Here is a 16,967-nt window from a genome sequence, read left to right as displayed (position 1 = left end):
TGACATTCTTTTTCTAGTTTCACCTATTTATTTCTCCACTCACCACTCTGGGGTATTTGGTGCCTCAGTGTCTTGGGTTTGCCCACTCCCTTCTGCATTCCAGCATGAGCTTCTCCCAGGAATCCTCTCTGCTTGGGAGGAGAGATTCTTGCCTATGGTTCAGTCCAGACATCCCACTGAGTCAGTTTGTGCTCCAACAACAATAAAGACAGGATTAACTGGTTCAAAGTTTAAAGAATTAATTTAAGACTTGATGGGAAAGGTCCTTTCCCCTGTCCCCCTCCTGGAGATGGAGTCCAAGCTAACAATTTCAAGTTTCTGAAGTTTGTGGCATTTCATTTTCTGAAGGCAGAAGTAGGCTGAATGGTTCACAATTCAAACTCATTCTTTCAGAAGAGGGTGGAGTTTGTTTTAGTAATGCCACACTAATTTGTGAATTAATGTCTCCATTTTCTGAGGTACAAGAGCAGTCTGCTTCGGAGGAGTGGTATGTATGTAACAAAAAAAACCCCAAAAAAACAGGTGAAATCTAATTCTTTAAGTTTGGTTTCTACTCTGCTTTAGGACTATAAGACCAACTACCCACTATCAGTCAGTCTGTAAGAAAGGTTTAATACATTACAATCCATGGTGAATGTATAAAAACATATGACATAAATATTGTTTGGGGATTGGTTTGTTTGTTTGTAATTAAAAGGTAAAACCCAGCAGCACTATGGGAGACAGATACTCTTAAAAAATAGAGAAACAGTAAGGTTCAGAAATTTTTTTTACAACTACCAATAACAGAACAGGCACCTTTAATCACAAAGGACATTTCTTTAGTACAACCAGCTAGTCTGAAGCTTAAATACGCCACATCTGCTCAGGTCAGTGCTCACAGGGAATGATACCACAAGGGAAAAACAGAGGAAGCGGGGAACACACAGGATGCTGAAGTGTTCCCAGGCCTCAGCAGTGCCATTCCCATGGTGTGTGGGTGTTGTGGACAGATGCAGCCCATGCTCTTGCCCTGTGGTTATCCTCCACAACTTCCCACCCACTTCATTTATTTCTGTCCCTTTGGGTGGCAGTGCCAGCTCAAACTCTGTCCAGATGGCCAAGGCCAGCCCCTGCCACACACGAGATTGTCTCTGCTTGTCCTTTCCCTCCTGCACCAGCACAAACTCCTTCTCTTTCTGAGCCTTCAGCAGATGCACCCATCATGGATCCTATCAGGAAAGCGAGGGAAGATGCTCAGCCTGTCCCAGGCTGGTCACCTTTCACCCTGCCAGAAGGTGGGAGCCTGGACAGTTGCACTGGCCAGTGGTTCCCGCAGTAATTAGGAAGTAATTAGGCACACTGAAGTCGTGGTGTGAGGCTGAACAGCTCTGGTGGAGCACATTTCCCTCCCAAGTCTGAACCTCTGGCTGGGGCCCAAGCACCAGGAGTATCCCCTCCTGAACAGAGGATGTTGCCACAGTGATCCATCTTGCTGTGGCTCCACAGAGAGTGACTGTCATTTCCACAGCTATCATAACAGTTCTGGGGGTGTGTTCCAGTCTCCAAGCTGTGTAGGCTGTCTGCACTCTGAAACCACGTATAAGTTGGTGGGCTCATGGACCAGTCTCAGAAAACCTCAGCTCTGCACCAAAGTCTCTCTCAGGGTCCTCCCTGGGTCAGCACCTTTTCACCCCAAACACACACAGCCTAGAAGACCAGAGATTAAAGCTACCCCTTAACCAAGACAGGACACAGTGAACCAGAGGCTGTCCCACATCCTCTTCTTCTAAAAGAAAAACATGACTTTTTCTATTTTTGTTGTGCTGGATTGATACTTCTGTCTTCCCCACCGTGTTCCAGTGTCATAAGAGGGGACATAAATCAAGGTCCAAATTCCCAAGCCTTCTCTGTGCCCATCACTGCATGGACTACCCTGGCCACACAAGAATCCTATTTTTTTTAAACTGGGCTGAGATGATCTATATTTTATTTGCAGCTTTTGTTTTGCTCCAGTCCTGGCTTGCCTCCATCTACTTTTGTCAGAGAGGATTTTGCTGCTTTGTTTCCCAGTTACACCATTTGGGCCCAGTGGATGAGCTGTTCAGTCAGAAAGCTCCCACACAGGCAGCAGCATCCTTGGCTCAGGCTTGCTCTTGCCCCTTCAGGCTTGACAACACTGCAGGAATGATTGATGGGGTAGCCCCAGTGCCCTCCCTTGGGATGACAGCACTCAGGAAAGCTGTCAGTGCTCGAGGAGAGAGGATCACCCCAGAAATGATGGTTCCTTTCAGCTTGTCTCCAGAGTCACTTACTCAAGGATCATAAATACATGGATGAAGGTTTCTGCCTTCATGAGTTCCTGGATAATTGACAGAGAGCTGTATTTCTGCAGCAGAACGTGGATGTGCCTCCCCCAGGTAACAATGCCATGAAGCAGCCAATATCTGCAGCTCATTTGGTGCACTCTGTGGTTCAGAGGTCATGGAGGGCCATGTCAAACACCTGCCCAGGCTCAAATATCTGCAGATAACCCTCACAGAGGGTTCTTCTAACTGTGCCTGGAGGGGTAAGGGGCACATGGTGTGTGAAGCAACAGGAGTCAGACACCTGATTTTGCCCTGGCCTTACGTTATCATTCTCATGTCCTGTGGCATCAGAGGAAGCTATTTTGGCAATCATATCACCAGGAAGGTGCAGGAAGGTAATCCAGATGGCAATGAGCTGCATAAAGCAAATTCAGCTTGTCTGAGGAATTTCCCACTTGTTTCATACACTAGACCAAAGGTAGTGTTCCTACCTGGTGCCTTCATGCCTGCCCCTTGTGCCTGGTATTTGTTCAGGCTGAACAATCATTTGTGTTAAATAAATGGCACATATCAAAGCAAGGGTTTAGTAACTTGTAGGAGAAAGTCTGGGTATTGGGCCTAAAATAGAGAGAGCTCAGAGCACCAGCATGTCTCATCCATCCAATTCTTCCAAGAGCACTTCAGATTCCCTGTGCTTCTAGAGAAACCATTTCTCACTATCACATCTGGACAGCCCTGTCCTCAGAGGTGCTCTGGACTTTGCTTTCCTAGGGTGGCTATTTCTGTCACAGAGGAGTTCCTGGTAGCTTGCCATGGTTTCTCTCAATAAATCTTCACATATCCAATTTTTATAAGCTTTTTCTCCATGTTAAGTGTTGAGCAATCTAATATTACATCACTTGTACTGAGTGCTCACTGTCATCAAGAACAGAGAACTGCCTACTGGATATTATTTCCTTTCAGAGGTAAAACAAAGACATTTTTCTTAAGCCTGTTTCAGTCAAATACAGCAAGTCTGACCCCAGCTTTTCACATGTGTGTAGAACCAGTGTCAGGCAGCCACCAAACACCACAGATCTCCCTCACCTTTCAGGAGAGGTCTGTTCACACTTGCAGAGTAACACAGGACAACTGAATTCCAGTTCAGCAGCATTTGGAGTCCAGTTTGCATAGAAATAAGTAATTACCCAACATCAGAGTCAGAGCCCAGGATCTATACACTGTATTCAAGATGCATGGAACCTTGCTGGTCTCTTTTTTTTGTGATCATCTTGTTCTAAGACACTGTTATTAAAGAGATTCAAGGTACATTACATCTCATGGTAATGACCTTCAAGACTCGAATTTTGAGTTTCCTGTTTGCACACACCACATCTCTTGGCATTGGCATGGCAACTGTGTGCACAAAAGTGGCATCTGTGCCCACACATGGCCAGCTACTTACCAGAGGGACTTGGACTGTGCTCCCAGGTGGGACACATGGGTCCCTCAGAGCAGCTGACTCCTGCTTTTATTAAGTTCCTGTCAAAAGAGTGCAATACTAGAACAGCAGAAGCTAAAAGCCAACTCCAAACAACGAAGACAAAACTGAGCTTATGGATCACTCAAGCAGTGCCAGCAGCTCCTTTGATCCTGCATCCATCTTTCCTAAACAGGGGAAATAAAAGCAGCAGATACTCTTGCTTCAGTCCCCACCACACTCACTGCTCCATGCCCAGACCCCAGTCCTCTCTCCATCCTTTCTGGATGTAGAGTGGGAGAACTGCCACTGCTAGCAAGTGGGATAATGCTAAATGCCATTTTCTTCTTATTCTTTATAACAACTTCCATTGAAATATTTTAAAAATCAAAACTAAAAAAAAAAGCAAACAAAAACCCCAATACCAAACAAAAAATTTCACAAAGCAAACCAAATCAACCAAATTCCTTTGTCCTCAACAAATCTCCTTGTCTTCCAGCTCTTCACATTTTCCTTTTGGTGCCCATTTAACAGAGACTCCCTTAACACTGGCAATTATCATGGATTCTGCCATGTCTGACTGGAAATCTCTAAGCAGTCATTTGAATATCAGGCACTTTAAGATACATCATGACAGCACCATCTCTATTCACACTTCTCCAATATGCCCTTGATAAATCATCTACTATATTTTCAACTCCTTTTCTGGATTGGCATTCAAACCTTCACTTGGTATTTCTGGAGTGTTAACAGCTGTCTCCCTATTCCTGGTGGATGCTTAGTGAAGGTTCTTGAAAATAATCTCAAACACCCAGTGATGTGTTTTAGGGCTGCTCAAGTTTCCCACAGATGCACTGTGGACACCATGAGGGCACTGCTGCTGCAGCCACACCTTGTGACACTGGTATCTGGGTTTGCTGAGCACTGCTTGAGATTAGAGATACACTTATAAGAGACAATGCAGAGGTGGGATGGGAGAGAAGTTGCAACATAAAAAGAGCAGATGGGGAACTGAGGCACGCTTGGCTTTCAACCAAATATGCAGAGCATGCTCTATATAAAATATGAGAGAACGAGGAGGTGGCACTGAAAACCCTTAAATCTGTCAAAGGAGAAAAGAGTAACAATTCTGGATTATTAACAATGACCCATTTCACAACTCGGAAAAAACCCCACACCTCCAGTGGCCAAAGATTTAGCTAGTTCTTTGGGGACTTGGGTTCAGTCCTTGACCTGTGAACAAGGTGCAACCTTTAGGAAATCATTTCATTTGCTTCCATCTACCCCGCTGTCTGTAAAATGGGAATAGTGACATTTCTTTACTGTGGTGCCAGACAGCAAGAACTTGGAGCATGGAGATGCTCAGATGTCACAGAGTCTACTACTGCTCCTAAAAAGTTGAATATTCCCCATCTTTATGAGTGGTTTTTGATATGCATGGAAACAGAGGGTAGCTAACAAAATGAAACAATTAGTCTGTGACATTTTCAGCTGCCTAATGAGTTTCTCTTCTGCTTGTCACACAAATATTTCAGAATTCAAGCTTGTGTTACCAGTTCTCAATATTTTATGCTTTTTCAGCCTGAAATTCAACAGCTGTTTCAATATTGCTGTTGGAGCCAATATATTCCATATAGACTTTCTTCAGTATGTTGCCAGTTTTAAAAACCTTTGCCATGCCTCTGCTTCTTGTGCTTGATCATGGCTACCTCTTCATTAGAAATCTGGCAGTGGAGTTTTTATCCTAAAAATGTGTGAACTGAGTTTGTTTTAATGTCAGTCAGAATAATTTCTCAGGAAACTCAGGTTTCTGTCCCAGCACTTTCCCCCCACTCTCCCAAGCTGCACATCATGTGCTTGTTAGTCAGTTTTCCACAAAAATACCACAAAAGTCATGCACAATAGTGCTCTTTCCAGCCTTTCTACTTCTCTTTCTAGTTTCAAGAAGGTATTATATTTATCACACATGTTATTGGAGGGATTTTTTTTTTTTGGTCCAGACCTTATTTCTTGGAGCTGGTCCAGAAAAAAATTTCCTTATGACAGTTGCATATGCTATTGTTAGTATTATTCTCTCAAAAGTCCTGTACTGTATTGGGGATAAGCCTCCTTTTTACTCCTTCTGACACATTAAAAATCCATCTGGTGGGATCTATACTCTAAACTGGCTTTTCTCTCCTGTCCTGAAGTAATCTCTCACTTATGTTCCCTGTCCTGACTTCACCAGCCCTAATGACAAGGGACATAAGAGTCTTGCTTCCTGCTATTAGAAATAATTACAATGCCTGTATTGATTTTAAAATTAAGCTGACACTATCTTTGTCACCTGTACATAGATAAATATTCTTTCGAGCTTTTCATTCCTGCTGTGTTGCACATCCCACAAGAAGGAGCCCCTTTCTTTGTTGGAAGGACTCCCTGCAGCAGATCCATCACTGTCTAGGGCTGGAACACACCTGCAGATTTTTATCTCTGAAAAGCTTTCAGCCATATACTTTGGGCCACTTGAAACAGATTTTTTTTTTTTAATACAGTATTTAGGACAAAGGAAAATATACCTTTGTATTTGATAGTACTTGAAAGTGCTATGAGAAAAATGGAAAAAAGGCTCTTGTGTGAGCCTTCCTTCGCTGCTGGATGCCCTCTTGCCTTGGTTCCTGCTTTGTGCTCCTGGGGACCCAGCTGTCCCACGAGCCCTGCCTGCCAGCCTGGGGCTCGGGGGCACGGCCTCAGCCCAGCCCGAGGTGCTGCCTGCCAGGACAGCCATGGGCACCCACATCCTGCCAGGGCTCAGCCAGGCAGAGCAAAGGGTTAAAAAACTGCGAGCCACGGAAAGGAGGCAGAAAACGGAAACCAGGCTGAATTTAAACTGAGGAGCTCATTCTTCCGCCAAGCCAGTCGCTTTCTTAATCAACTGGGGCCTTGTTTCACAGTCAGTCATCAGAGGCTTTAGAAAGGCCTTCTGACAAATCTGTAAGGGGAGATCCACAAAGGATGTCTTTTCTGTGGCACTCCCTACCTCGAATGTGCAGTGCTGGGGCCAGGGCTGCCCTCAGTGGTGCTTCTGTACCGTGGAGCACAATGCACAATGATGCTATAGGATACTGCCACTACTGAGCTCCTGCTTATTTAAATATGCATTTAATTAAGGAAAGGACCATAGGAAATTAAGCAAGGAGCTTTCCCAATGGTACTTCTCCTCCTTCCTAGGAGAAAATCTGTCTCAGGTTTCGGAAGTGCTGCAGTCTGCTCCAAGTCAGACCTTTCTTTCTCTCATTAGCTGTGCAGTCCTGTCGCTTACTAGATTTCTAGCTCCTAAGGAAACTATTCCTCTTTTTTTTTTCTTCTCAGTCTAGTAATGCTTTGAATGATTTCTGAGAACTACACTTCTATTACTCATTATTATTGAGTCAGGAGAAAAAAAATACCTCACATAATAGCAGAAATCTAATTATTCTGGGAAACTTTGAAATTCCCTTCTCCCGTGGTATTCTTTGATGTGCCTATTAAATAAATCATGATTTTTACATCTAAGGTTTATCTTACAGTGCAAATACACCATTATCCTCAGCGTAAAAACACTTTTCATTGTTAGCCACCGTAAACATGGGCTGAAGCTGTGATTCAGGAGTGCTTGAAGCTGACCTGCCCAGGTATGGGGCAGTGTAATTTTTTCACATTAACAACTTGTGAAGGAGAAATGGGCCATGGAGACAGAGGCACTGCAACAGGGGGAGGGAAAGAAGAGCTTAGATCAAAATAGAAATGTCATGCAGGCAAAAAGAAACTAGCAGGTACTCTAAAGACAGAAACATACCTGATTAGAAACAGAATATGAGTCTTTTCACAAGATTTTTCAATCACAGCCTCGGGCACTTTGTGTGACAGTGGGAAATAGGATGACATTTCTGGAATAGTACATAATAAAAAATAATAAAAAAGGGATCAGTGTTTTCCAGAGAGGGTACTCACTAAAGACTTCAACAATGGTACATTACTAGATAAAGTCACCTGAAGTAAAGTTTTTTAATGTATTTACTTGGTGTGATAATGGCTTTTACTGTTAAGTGTGCAGTCTGGAGTCCAGCACTGCTCAGTACCTGTTCAGCTCTCTCCAGGTGTGCCAGGAGTTGTGCTCTGTGCCAGTGACTTGTTGCCCTCCCTGTGCCCCTGGGAATTGCCTCAGTTGCAGCCTGGGATGGAGCTGTGCCACAGTGGGCAGGGGCAGGGCCAGGTGCACATCCTGAGCTGCAGAGGGGAGCTCTCACAGACCCCACAGGCTGTCGTGGGGAGCTGTGTTATCTGGGCACTGAGAGAGCCCCAAAGCTCTCTTTATCATCTGACTGTCACCACAACACCCCGGCCTGGGGAAGCCCCTCTGATGCCACACACAGGCCGTGCTCCTTGGCTTGGCTGCCTGCTGCTGGGCTGGCAGGCAGGGCACTTGTGGCAATGCCCAGCTGGGCAGTCTCTAGCTGTGTGCCAGAGCCATCCCCTGCAGCAGCACGCCAGGAGAGCGTGTGGGACTCTCTGCAGGGAGAGTGCAGAGCAGCAGCACGCCCACACCGAGCTCAGGGAGAGCAGGACAGGGGAGGAGAAACTGCAAGAAGAACTCCCATGGTTTTTTTGGCTTTTATCCTTACTTTTATGTCCTGAGCTCTCTGAGGTTTTGCAGGGTTTTTTGGTTGGTTTGGGGTTTTTTGGTTTTGTTTTGGTTTTTGCATCACAATTTAAACCAAGAAGTTTAAATTGTTCTGTCTCTCACTTTCAGTTCCCATCTATGTCTTCTCAAAATTTCCCTGGTCTGCTGCTGCTCCCAGAAGTTTTGTAACACCTTTTGTGACCACTCTGCAGGCACACTCATGAGACAAGCCTGGAAGAAGCAATCACCACAGGCTTCTCAGCACAGAGAAGCAATCTTGTGCTCTGGCAGCCAGGACCTGTGCAACAGATTGCTGGAAACTGGGAACTTACCCTGGCAGAATGCTGCTCTTCCACTTGTTTCCCAAAACAAATGCCCCTTTCCAGAAACCAGAGGTGATAAACCTGGGATGTGTTCGCATCTGAAATGGAAAAGCTGTGTTTAAAATGAAGGCATAAGAAGAGCAGTGATGAAAGAGTTTTTATTTTGGGTTGTGTTCCCTCACAGCGCTGTGCGAGCACTGAGCCCCTCTCCAGCCCTTCTGATCCCTGTCCTGAAACAGGAGCAAAGAACAGGAAAGGAAATGGAAGTGAGCTGTGCTCAGTAATGAAGTGAATGTGGGAAAGGACATTTATCTGGAAACCAGAGCTCCTTCCTGGCCTCCCAGCTGTTCACTTGTATGAATGTATCAGCAAACCCATCAAACCATCCTTGGCTGGCTGGTTTCTTCCAAGTGATATTTCCAAAAGAAGGCTCCTCGTTTGCAGTCATGCTTACTGGAACTTGGTGCAAGGCTCCAGGTTTTGTGTGCTTCCTACATGAAGTAACGAAGAGAAACTTTCAGTGGTTTTCTGATTTTTAGTCTCCTGAGCTGCTGGATCCAGTCCAGCCTGAGCATTATTCACTTCTGTGCAGTCCGGTTTCTTTGTAGGCAATCCAGTCTAAGTGAAGGCTACCAAATAGAGCACATTTCTCCTTCAGCCCTAGGAGATGGAGCCTCCTGGGTCAGATTCCTGTATGCATAGTTATGGCCTGACACAAACTGAGCCTACAGTGAACGTCATCTGCTTTGTACTGGGTGAACAGCATGGTCTGAGTCAGCCTCACAGCTCAGGGACACCCAGGGGCAAGAGAAGGGAGAGGGTGGGAGTGCTCATGTGGGGTGTGAGGAGGCCACCTCTGTTGGAAGCAGCTTGCACTTAAATGGGATTAAGCAGTTTCATGAATTGACACCCTTAGTTAGATGGGATTTAGCTTCCAGGCCACTCTTACTCATCACAGTTTGCAGCGTCCCTCCCAGAGGCTGCTCCACAAAGCAAGTGCCACAGCACACCTTCATTTCCAGCACTTTGCTCCCTTGTTTGCCCTGGGAGCTGATGGGAGGGTTTCTGCACATCAGCCCCACTGGTTCCTTACCTGTGAAGACCCCTCCAGTGCTCCTCTCAGACTCAGGGATGCAGAAACCACGGGAAGCCTTGGCCCTGGGCTCTGCCCACGTCACAGCCCAGCAGCTGTGCCTGCTGTGACAGCCCAGATGACATTGCTGATGACATTGCCCATCAGTCAGCATCAGCCCAGCTCCAGACAAACATGCTTAGCATCTCCAGAGCAAGCTGATTATATCCTGGGCAGCACAAAAAGCCACAGGCAGGTGAATTAACAGAGAACAAAAATTAGCTCCAGCCTGTGTGGCTTGCCAAACTGCAGTTGGTTTCATGTCCTCAATTGAGTTAAACATGATGGCAGTTCCCAGTAGAACACAAGACTTAGAAAAAGCCCTAAACCTGGAATGGTGGGGATGGCAGCTCCTGCTGTCTCAGAGGATGAGCTAATCAAATTACACAAGAGGGAGAGGGTGGCAGTGCTCAACTTTCACCTTTTCTGAACTGTTGCAATTTTTCCAGGAAGGGTGTTGGTTCTTTCAAGAAATTCACTCATCTCCTGTAGATTCAATAGTGAAGGTGCTTGCAGGTACTTTTAAGAAGCAGCCATGGGCTACACTTGTGATTCTCAGCCCCAGGTCTGCTGAGCAGCCTTGCTTCTCCTTTTCTTCACATCTGTGGCCAGGCATGGTAGCACATGAGTCCCAGCTCAGCAGAACTGGTGAGAGTGCCCAGAGCTTTACCCAGCTGCTTTGGCTGCAATTCTGTCACTGGGCAAGTGAACCTAAAATCGACGTCTCTGGTGCTCTCCTTGCCCTGGCACTGGCTGCATGCTCCTGCCTCTCTTCCTCACATCAGTGGTGATATTTTTCTGACCTCTGGAACTGAGTGGAGCTCCAGCTGCCAATCGGGCAGAAAACCAACCACACAAGGAAAAAGGAATAGGTTTTCGCTGGTTTAAACCATATCCACAAACCCAGAACTGATCTGAACCCTGAACTGAAGACAGTTTTGAATAGTAAGTTACTGTAAACTCAGGCTCCTCTTATCATTCTGCAAGATGTCAGATATGTTTCACAACTACAGTTAAATTTTTGAAACCATGAGTGTATCTAAATACCTTGTTCTTCAGGAAGTCTTTCTTAAGTCAGGGAAAAAAAACCCCAACAATGTTTTCCTTCTTTCTTAACTCAGGGGAAAATCCCAAATCTGCTTCTAGGAATTTCTTTTTTGAAGCATTTTCAGGAAACAAAAACTTGCAAGATTATTACCCACCTTCACAAGCAATGAAAAACAAACAAAAAGAAAAAAAAAATAAAGAGAGAGAAGAAAGAAAATTTCAGTTGAAGAAGCAAAAATCTTGGATAATTTCTTTCCAGTCTTTTACTGGAATCCAATAAACACATTACCAAATTACGCTGTATATTTTACTAGGCAAACTTATCTCTGTGTGTATTAGAGGCACAGCAAGAAGAAAAACAATAAAAAATATTAACCTCCTTTGTATAACTCAGTAAGAGTTATAAAAGATCTAATTGAATAAACTACATTTGACAAGAACAAATGGTGACATTTCCATTTAATGTTGTCTTTTTGGCTTCCTGACAAAGAAAAGCTTAAGGAACCATGAGTTTTGTTTCCTAAGGGCAATTTCTTCTTCTTGTATCAACTCAGCAATCAATAATAAAGTATAAGCATAAGCACTTTTAATTTATGAACTGTGTACTTTGAGTGAGTTTAATGGTTTAATCTTACGCACGTTGCTGTGTGTTTATTTTTGTTGTACTGCATAGAACTGCTTAATGGAAAATACTGCATTAAAGCAGTAAAGCAGCCATATATGTAGAAAACCAGAAAAGGAATAATTAAGACACAGTGAAATTACACAGTGCTGATTTCTTGTAAGCAGAAGAGCACCATTACATTGAGGGGGAGCAAAACCCCAAACAGGGAGCTTGCACTGGGATCATCTCTCAGCAAAAGAGCACCAGATGACCAGGCTTCCTCTTCCCTGACAGACATTTGTCACTCTTCTTTTTCCCTCAAGGAGTAGAGTTCAGCACTCCTGAATTTTGGTACTCAGGTGCAGTTTTGTAGCCAGTCCCCAGTTCTGTCAGTGTGGCTTGTCCAGTGTGTCCCCTCCAAACCAGCACCCCAGTGGAGCTGCCAGCTTGCATGAAGCTGGGAGTCAGCCAGGAGGGGTTACGTGTGTTGGTTTAGGCTGACCTAGAAAGGGCTTACCAACAATAACACTTGTCTGTAAAAATATCCCTCCCATTTGTCTCTGGGAATGAGGAGTGGACTTTATGAGACTGGCTGTGGAGTGAATCACTGCTGTCCATTACTCACAGCTGAAAATGGACGTGACCTGCACCTGATGTTAGGGAGAGGGTGCCTTTTCCCACCCAGCTCTCATTCAGACCTGATAAGGATTTTCACAGTGTGTATTTCCCCTGTCAAAAGCACGCTCTCTCACTTTGGACTATTGATGTTAGGCATGGATGGGCTTCTGGTTGCCATGCAGGTGATAATGTTCCAGTGAGTTTCAGTTAATATTAAATGGAAAGCGGCTCAATCTGCATGTCTCTCTAGAAACAACAAAGCAACTGTCTTGAGAATCAATACTGATAATACTCTGAATGTGAAGCAAAAAAATAAACACAGCAACAAGGAGCACATATCATGTGGTGACTCCAACAGCTGTTAAGAAACTGCAGTATCATACAACAGGAAAAGCAGGACATTTAAAAGAGAGACAGTTCTTCAGAACTGCATTCTAATTAAGACCGTGCACTAATTATCAGACTGTAGATCATCTATACATAGCAAAAGCTTTACCTGCCAAATCCATATTCTGCTGTAGGTGAGCACCACGGGCAGGAGCAACACACAGGGAGAAGAGGCAGACCCAGGCCAGCTGCAGTGCAGGTCATGGGTGGCCTAGGAGCATTCAGGGGTGGAAAGAGCCCTCTCATCCCTCTTTGGCAGGGGAACACAGGGCTGAGGCAAGCCCACATTTGCATTATTGGATGTGGGATTTTTGTTCTTCTTGGCCTATGAAAATGAGATGAGGCAGCAGGTAAGGAGGATTAGTTTTGTAATTCTATCTCAACCCACATCACACACAACAAAGAAAAAAGGTACTTGCTCACTGAGCTGCTTCAAGCAAGGATAAAGTGCTCATGACCATGTGTGGGCTCAAGCAGCTCACATGGACCTTACCTTTCTCAGAGAACTTTAACTTCTCAACATGGTTATGCAGCCAGTAACTAATGGAAAACTGTATTATTTAGCATTTCTACACCAGCCAAACTGATAACCTGTTCTGTTTCAACAATGTCAGCTTTCTTACTTTAATTTATGGAGGAAAGCTTTTCAGGTCCCTTCCAACCCAGTGGCCTGGGTTGGAAGGGACCCTAAAGACCATCTAAGTTCCAGTGCCCCTGGGTTTTTACACTTTTTACTAGACCAGGTTGCTCAAAGCATATGGAGAGTATATTTCTTAGCTCTCTTTATATGAATAGTAGCCTGACTTCTGCTAAGTATTTAGCTAAAATAGATTGAATCAACTTATCAAAACAGAGGATTGTTTGAATCAAGACAGTTAGTGTGTCTCATCACACAAGCAGGATTCTCTTTTATTTAAACATGAGCATGTTTATGTGCACGTGCAAGAATTTTTCTTTAAAAATGCTGTGTTCTAAACAAATTTAAAGCAAGCAAAACCACAGAAGACAGAACTAGGAAAGACACCCTGTGGCTGGTTTGGATCTGAACCAAGAGAAATGCATTTTGGCCTTAGTTTGTCAATGTGCTTATCCCAGGAAAGTCCATGTTTCATCCTAAGCTCCTCAGTGGAGGACAGCACTGAGATTGTGGACACAGGTGAAAGATAAAACGTGCAAAATCACTGAACAACTGGCAGTGCTGGGGCAAACCCTGGCTCAGGGCTGGTGCTGAGCCATTCCACCAGCCTGGATGCAGCTCCTCTGAGGCTAGAGGCAGGCAGCCTACTCATTTCCTGATGAGCAGGGCAGATCTTCATCATCCACGTGCAAACACAAGAGAGGCATGTCACAAACTAACCTGGAATGCAGAAACAATTTGTGCATCACTTAGCAGAGTGAGGGAAAACAGTACATGAGTGATTGCAGTCCTCGAGGAAGGGAAACCAGAGACCAACGTTGTCAAAGCTTAAGTAAAACACAAATGAGAGTGTTTGTGTGTTCCCTGGTTGCAGTCTCCGCTCTCCAGCCGGCTTACGCAGGCTCACCCCTCACCACGGCACTGAGACAGGAAAAAACATGAGCTCAGCTCAATAGGCCATGATTTAATGCCCTAGAAATCAACTTAATTTTTAGCTTTTTTGTTATAGTTTGCAATTTCAGTTGGACTCAGATCACTTTTTCAAGATCGTCACAGTTTTACCTTTTCTAGTAACAGCGAAGTTATTATGGATGCAAATGATCACATTAGAGTCGTTGCCACGGAAATAAACTGCAATGTTATAAGCACAAAAATAAAGAGCCTGCTGCAAAAGAAGATGTGGCAGCCACAGCTTCAGGGAAGTGCTTTTTTGGTAGAAAATGACGAACCAATTGCTCCAAACCTCTTGAGCTACAGGAGGTAACACAGCAGCCCCATTTTGCAATTTTATAGGACTGTGCATAATGCCTCAAGTCATTTTAGAAACAGAGTGCCACCTACCTCATGGCTTGAGGTTAAAGGGTAGTTTTGTCATACCAGGAACTCATGTGGGACCTTCTGAAGGATCCTTGCACTACAGACTGTTCCTCCCATGCTGAAGCACAATCCCAGCATCACAGGTGCCAAAAAACCAAGTGTCCTTTGCAGATAATGTGCATTGGTGAGTGTCTTATAGCAGACCCATCCTTTCAGGATTTCCCCTTAGGCAGGAAGATTTCTCCACTGGCATATCCTTTGAGCCTGTAGCCATGTGACATCACAGAAATATGTAAGGGGACCAGAGTCTGATGGGATTTAGGAAACCCTTTTAACAGATGAAAATAAAAAACTCATTCAGATCAACACTGCTTAGTTACTCTTGCGTGGTGAAGGCAAAAACCACATGGTCAAAAGAACCTCACCATCAACTAAACATGGATTTTGAGAAGAGCCATCTCCTAATGCTGCTCAGAGGATCCAACAGAGCACTGGGAACACCAAGCCCCCCAGACAGGCTGTGTGTGGAGGCAGCTGCTGTGGGGGGCACACGCCAGGTACTGGGTGGGAAGCACAGGAGTGGGTGGGTGAGGAGAACAACACTCACTGCACAGAATTCCTGACACCCAGGAGAGCTGGTTTGCATCTTGGAGTCTGACTGCAGGGCACAGGGAGGAAGGAGCTTCTCACAGCTGCTCTCCTCTTCTACCTGTTCCCAGCCAGCAGTGGGTGCCTGGCTTTTCCGAAGGGCCAGGGAGGGGACAGGGACAGCAGAGTTAGAGAGGACACAAGCCCACCGCTCTCACCACAAGCATCTTCCTTCAGTTAACACAAAGGTTTCTATGAGATCCTCGATGTTTTATTTTCTAATCTGCTTTTCTAGCCCCAGCAGAGGAAGCAGAGGATCAGGCTTGCAGTGGCTCCCATCCACATCCCTGCCTTCCCTGGTGCTAGCCCACCCTCTCCAGGTGGGATTCTGCCTTGCCTGGGCGCGGCTGCGAGCCACCCAACCCGCACGGTGCTGGGCTGCTGCCAGCCCCACCAGGCACCCTCCTCGGGGAAAACAGCCTCCCTGGGAGGCACAGGGACAGGAGCAGTGGGACAGAGCCAGACCCTGCCCCTGGAACACCCAGGGGCTGTGGTGGAAGTGGTGGCACTGCCAGAGCCACCCGCTGTCCGCGCTGCGGTGCACGCAGGCTGACCCTGCTTTCCCAGTCCCTGGCAGACTCATGCCACAAACAGTCAATTAGCTTTGTGAAGTTAAATAAACAAACAGAGAGGAGATTAAAACTGATTAACTGAAGGGCAGGAAACATGAGAAGTAGGTTTGCTAGAAAGAAAAGCTCTTGTGCTGAGATCTCCAGTAATTAGCAGCAACAAGACCTACAAAAATTTATGAGGGAAAAAAACCCCATGAACCCTTCCTGTTTAAATGTTCTCCTTTCACATGTTTTGCTTGGAAGGCTAACTTAAAACACAAACACAGACTGGGTCTCAAATATGGAACAGAGTCATGTTCTGCAGCAGTCATATACTTGGATTGCAAAGCAAATTAATGTGTATCAATGCAAGTCCTTTTTTTTCCCCGTCCAAATTATGTATTTTGTTAACAACTGTCACACTGACAGCTCTATCCCTCCCTCCAAGCACCTGGAAGGCAATTTGGTTACTGCTGGGAAATGCTGGAAGTGCTCCTTGCAGCAGAGTTGAAGACTGAAGCCACTGGAGAGCCAAAGACCTTTGCCAGGACTGACCAGTGAGATTCAGTAATAATGCAGCAATTCCAGCTCAGCGATGGCCTACATGGCCTGTTTTCACTCTCCAGTGGAGTTGATTATGCAGAAGCCTACCTGCTTTCATTGTGCTGGCTCAGAAGTGTCCTCCAGCTGGCTCCTGGAGCAGCAGAGTCTCCCCAAGTCAGGTAGTGAAACTCCCAGGCAGAGCTGCAACCTTGACCTAGATTTCAATGGCACTCCAAGCTGTATTTATGCATCTTCAGCATGGCTGTGTTTGCTCCCTCAAATTGCAGATAAACTGAAAATTAAAGAGAACCCTGCAGATTCATGTCTGCTTTGCTGTCCTGGCTTTGCCTTTCTTTGTTGGATAACTCAAAAAACAAATCAGAACTGAGACTTGCTCCAGTTGATTGCAAACCTCAGCATACACTTGGAAAAGCAGCATGAGCAGGCCAGCAGTAATTGCATTGGGAAGGGAGATGGCAGGTCTGATCCTGACTGAATTCATGGAGCTCATTAGCATCAAGTTATTATTCTGCATTATGGTGTGTCCCCAGTGCAATTACAGCTCCAGGATGCAGCTCTCTGCACATGGCTATGGATGGTGATTACACTCCAATACAAAGGTGAAGGAAAGAAGTACTATTCTATTTCCCTGACAGTAAATCACAAAAAAAACCAGTCAAGGTAAATCTGTGTATCGATGTGAAGTAAGATAAAGAAGCAGAGCTCTGTGGCCTAATATCTCTGGAGAGTCCCTCAGCAGCATTGCTGGGG

At 45.2% G+C, this 16,967-nt stretch overlaps 1 long non-coding RNA gene across 1 annotated transcript; it reads right to left on the bottom strand.

Moving 5' to 3' along the window:
• Positions 1 to 7,461: 7,461 nt before the first annotated feature.
• On the bottom strand, positions 7,462 to 12,818 carry LOC120508593. The gene is made up of 3 exons (XR_005629020.1): positions 12,610 to 12,818; positions 8,722 to 8,810; positions 7,462 to 7,655 (listed from the first exon to the last, which is right to left on the bottom strand). It is a non-coding gene; the product is annotated as an uncharacterized LOC120508593 (long non-coding RNA).
• Positions 12,819 to 16,967: the final 4,149 nt, after the last annotated feature.

This window comes from Passer montanus, unplaced genomic scaffold (assembly GCF_014805655.1).
Source record: "Passer montanus isolate IOZ18808 unplaced genomic scaffold, ASM1480565v1 scaffold48, whole genome shotgun sequence".
In the NCBI taxonomy this organism is placed as follows: domain Eukaryota; kingdom Metazoa; phylum Chordata; class Aves; order Passeriformes; family Passeridae; genus Passer; species Passer montanus.
The sequence above is the reverse complement of the archived record's forward strand: the minus strand, read 5'-3'. Positions and strand labels throughout refer to the sequence as shown.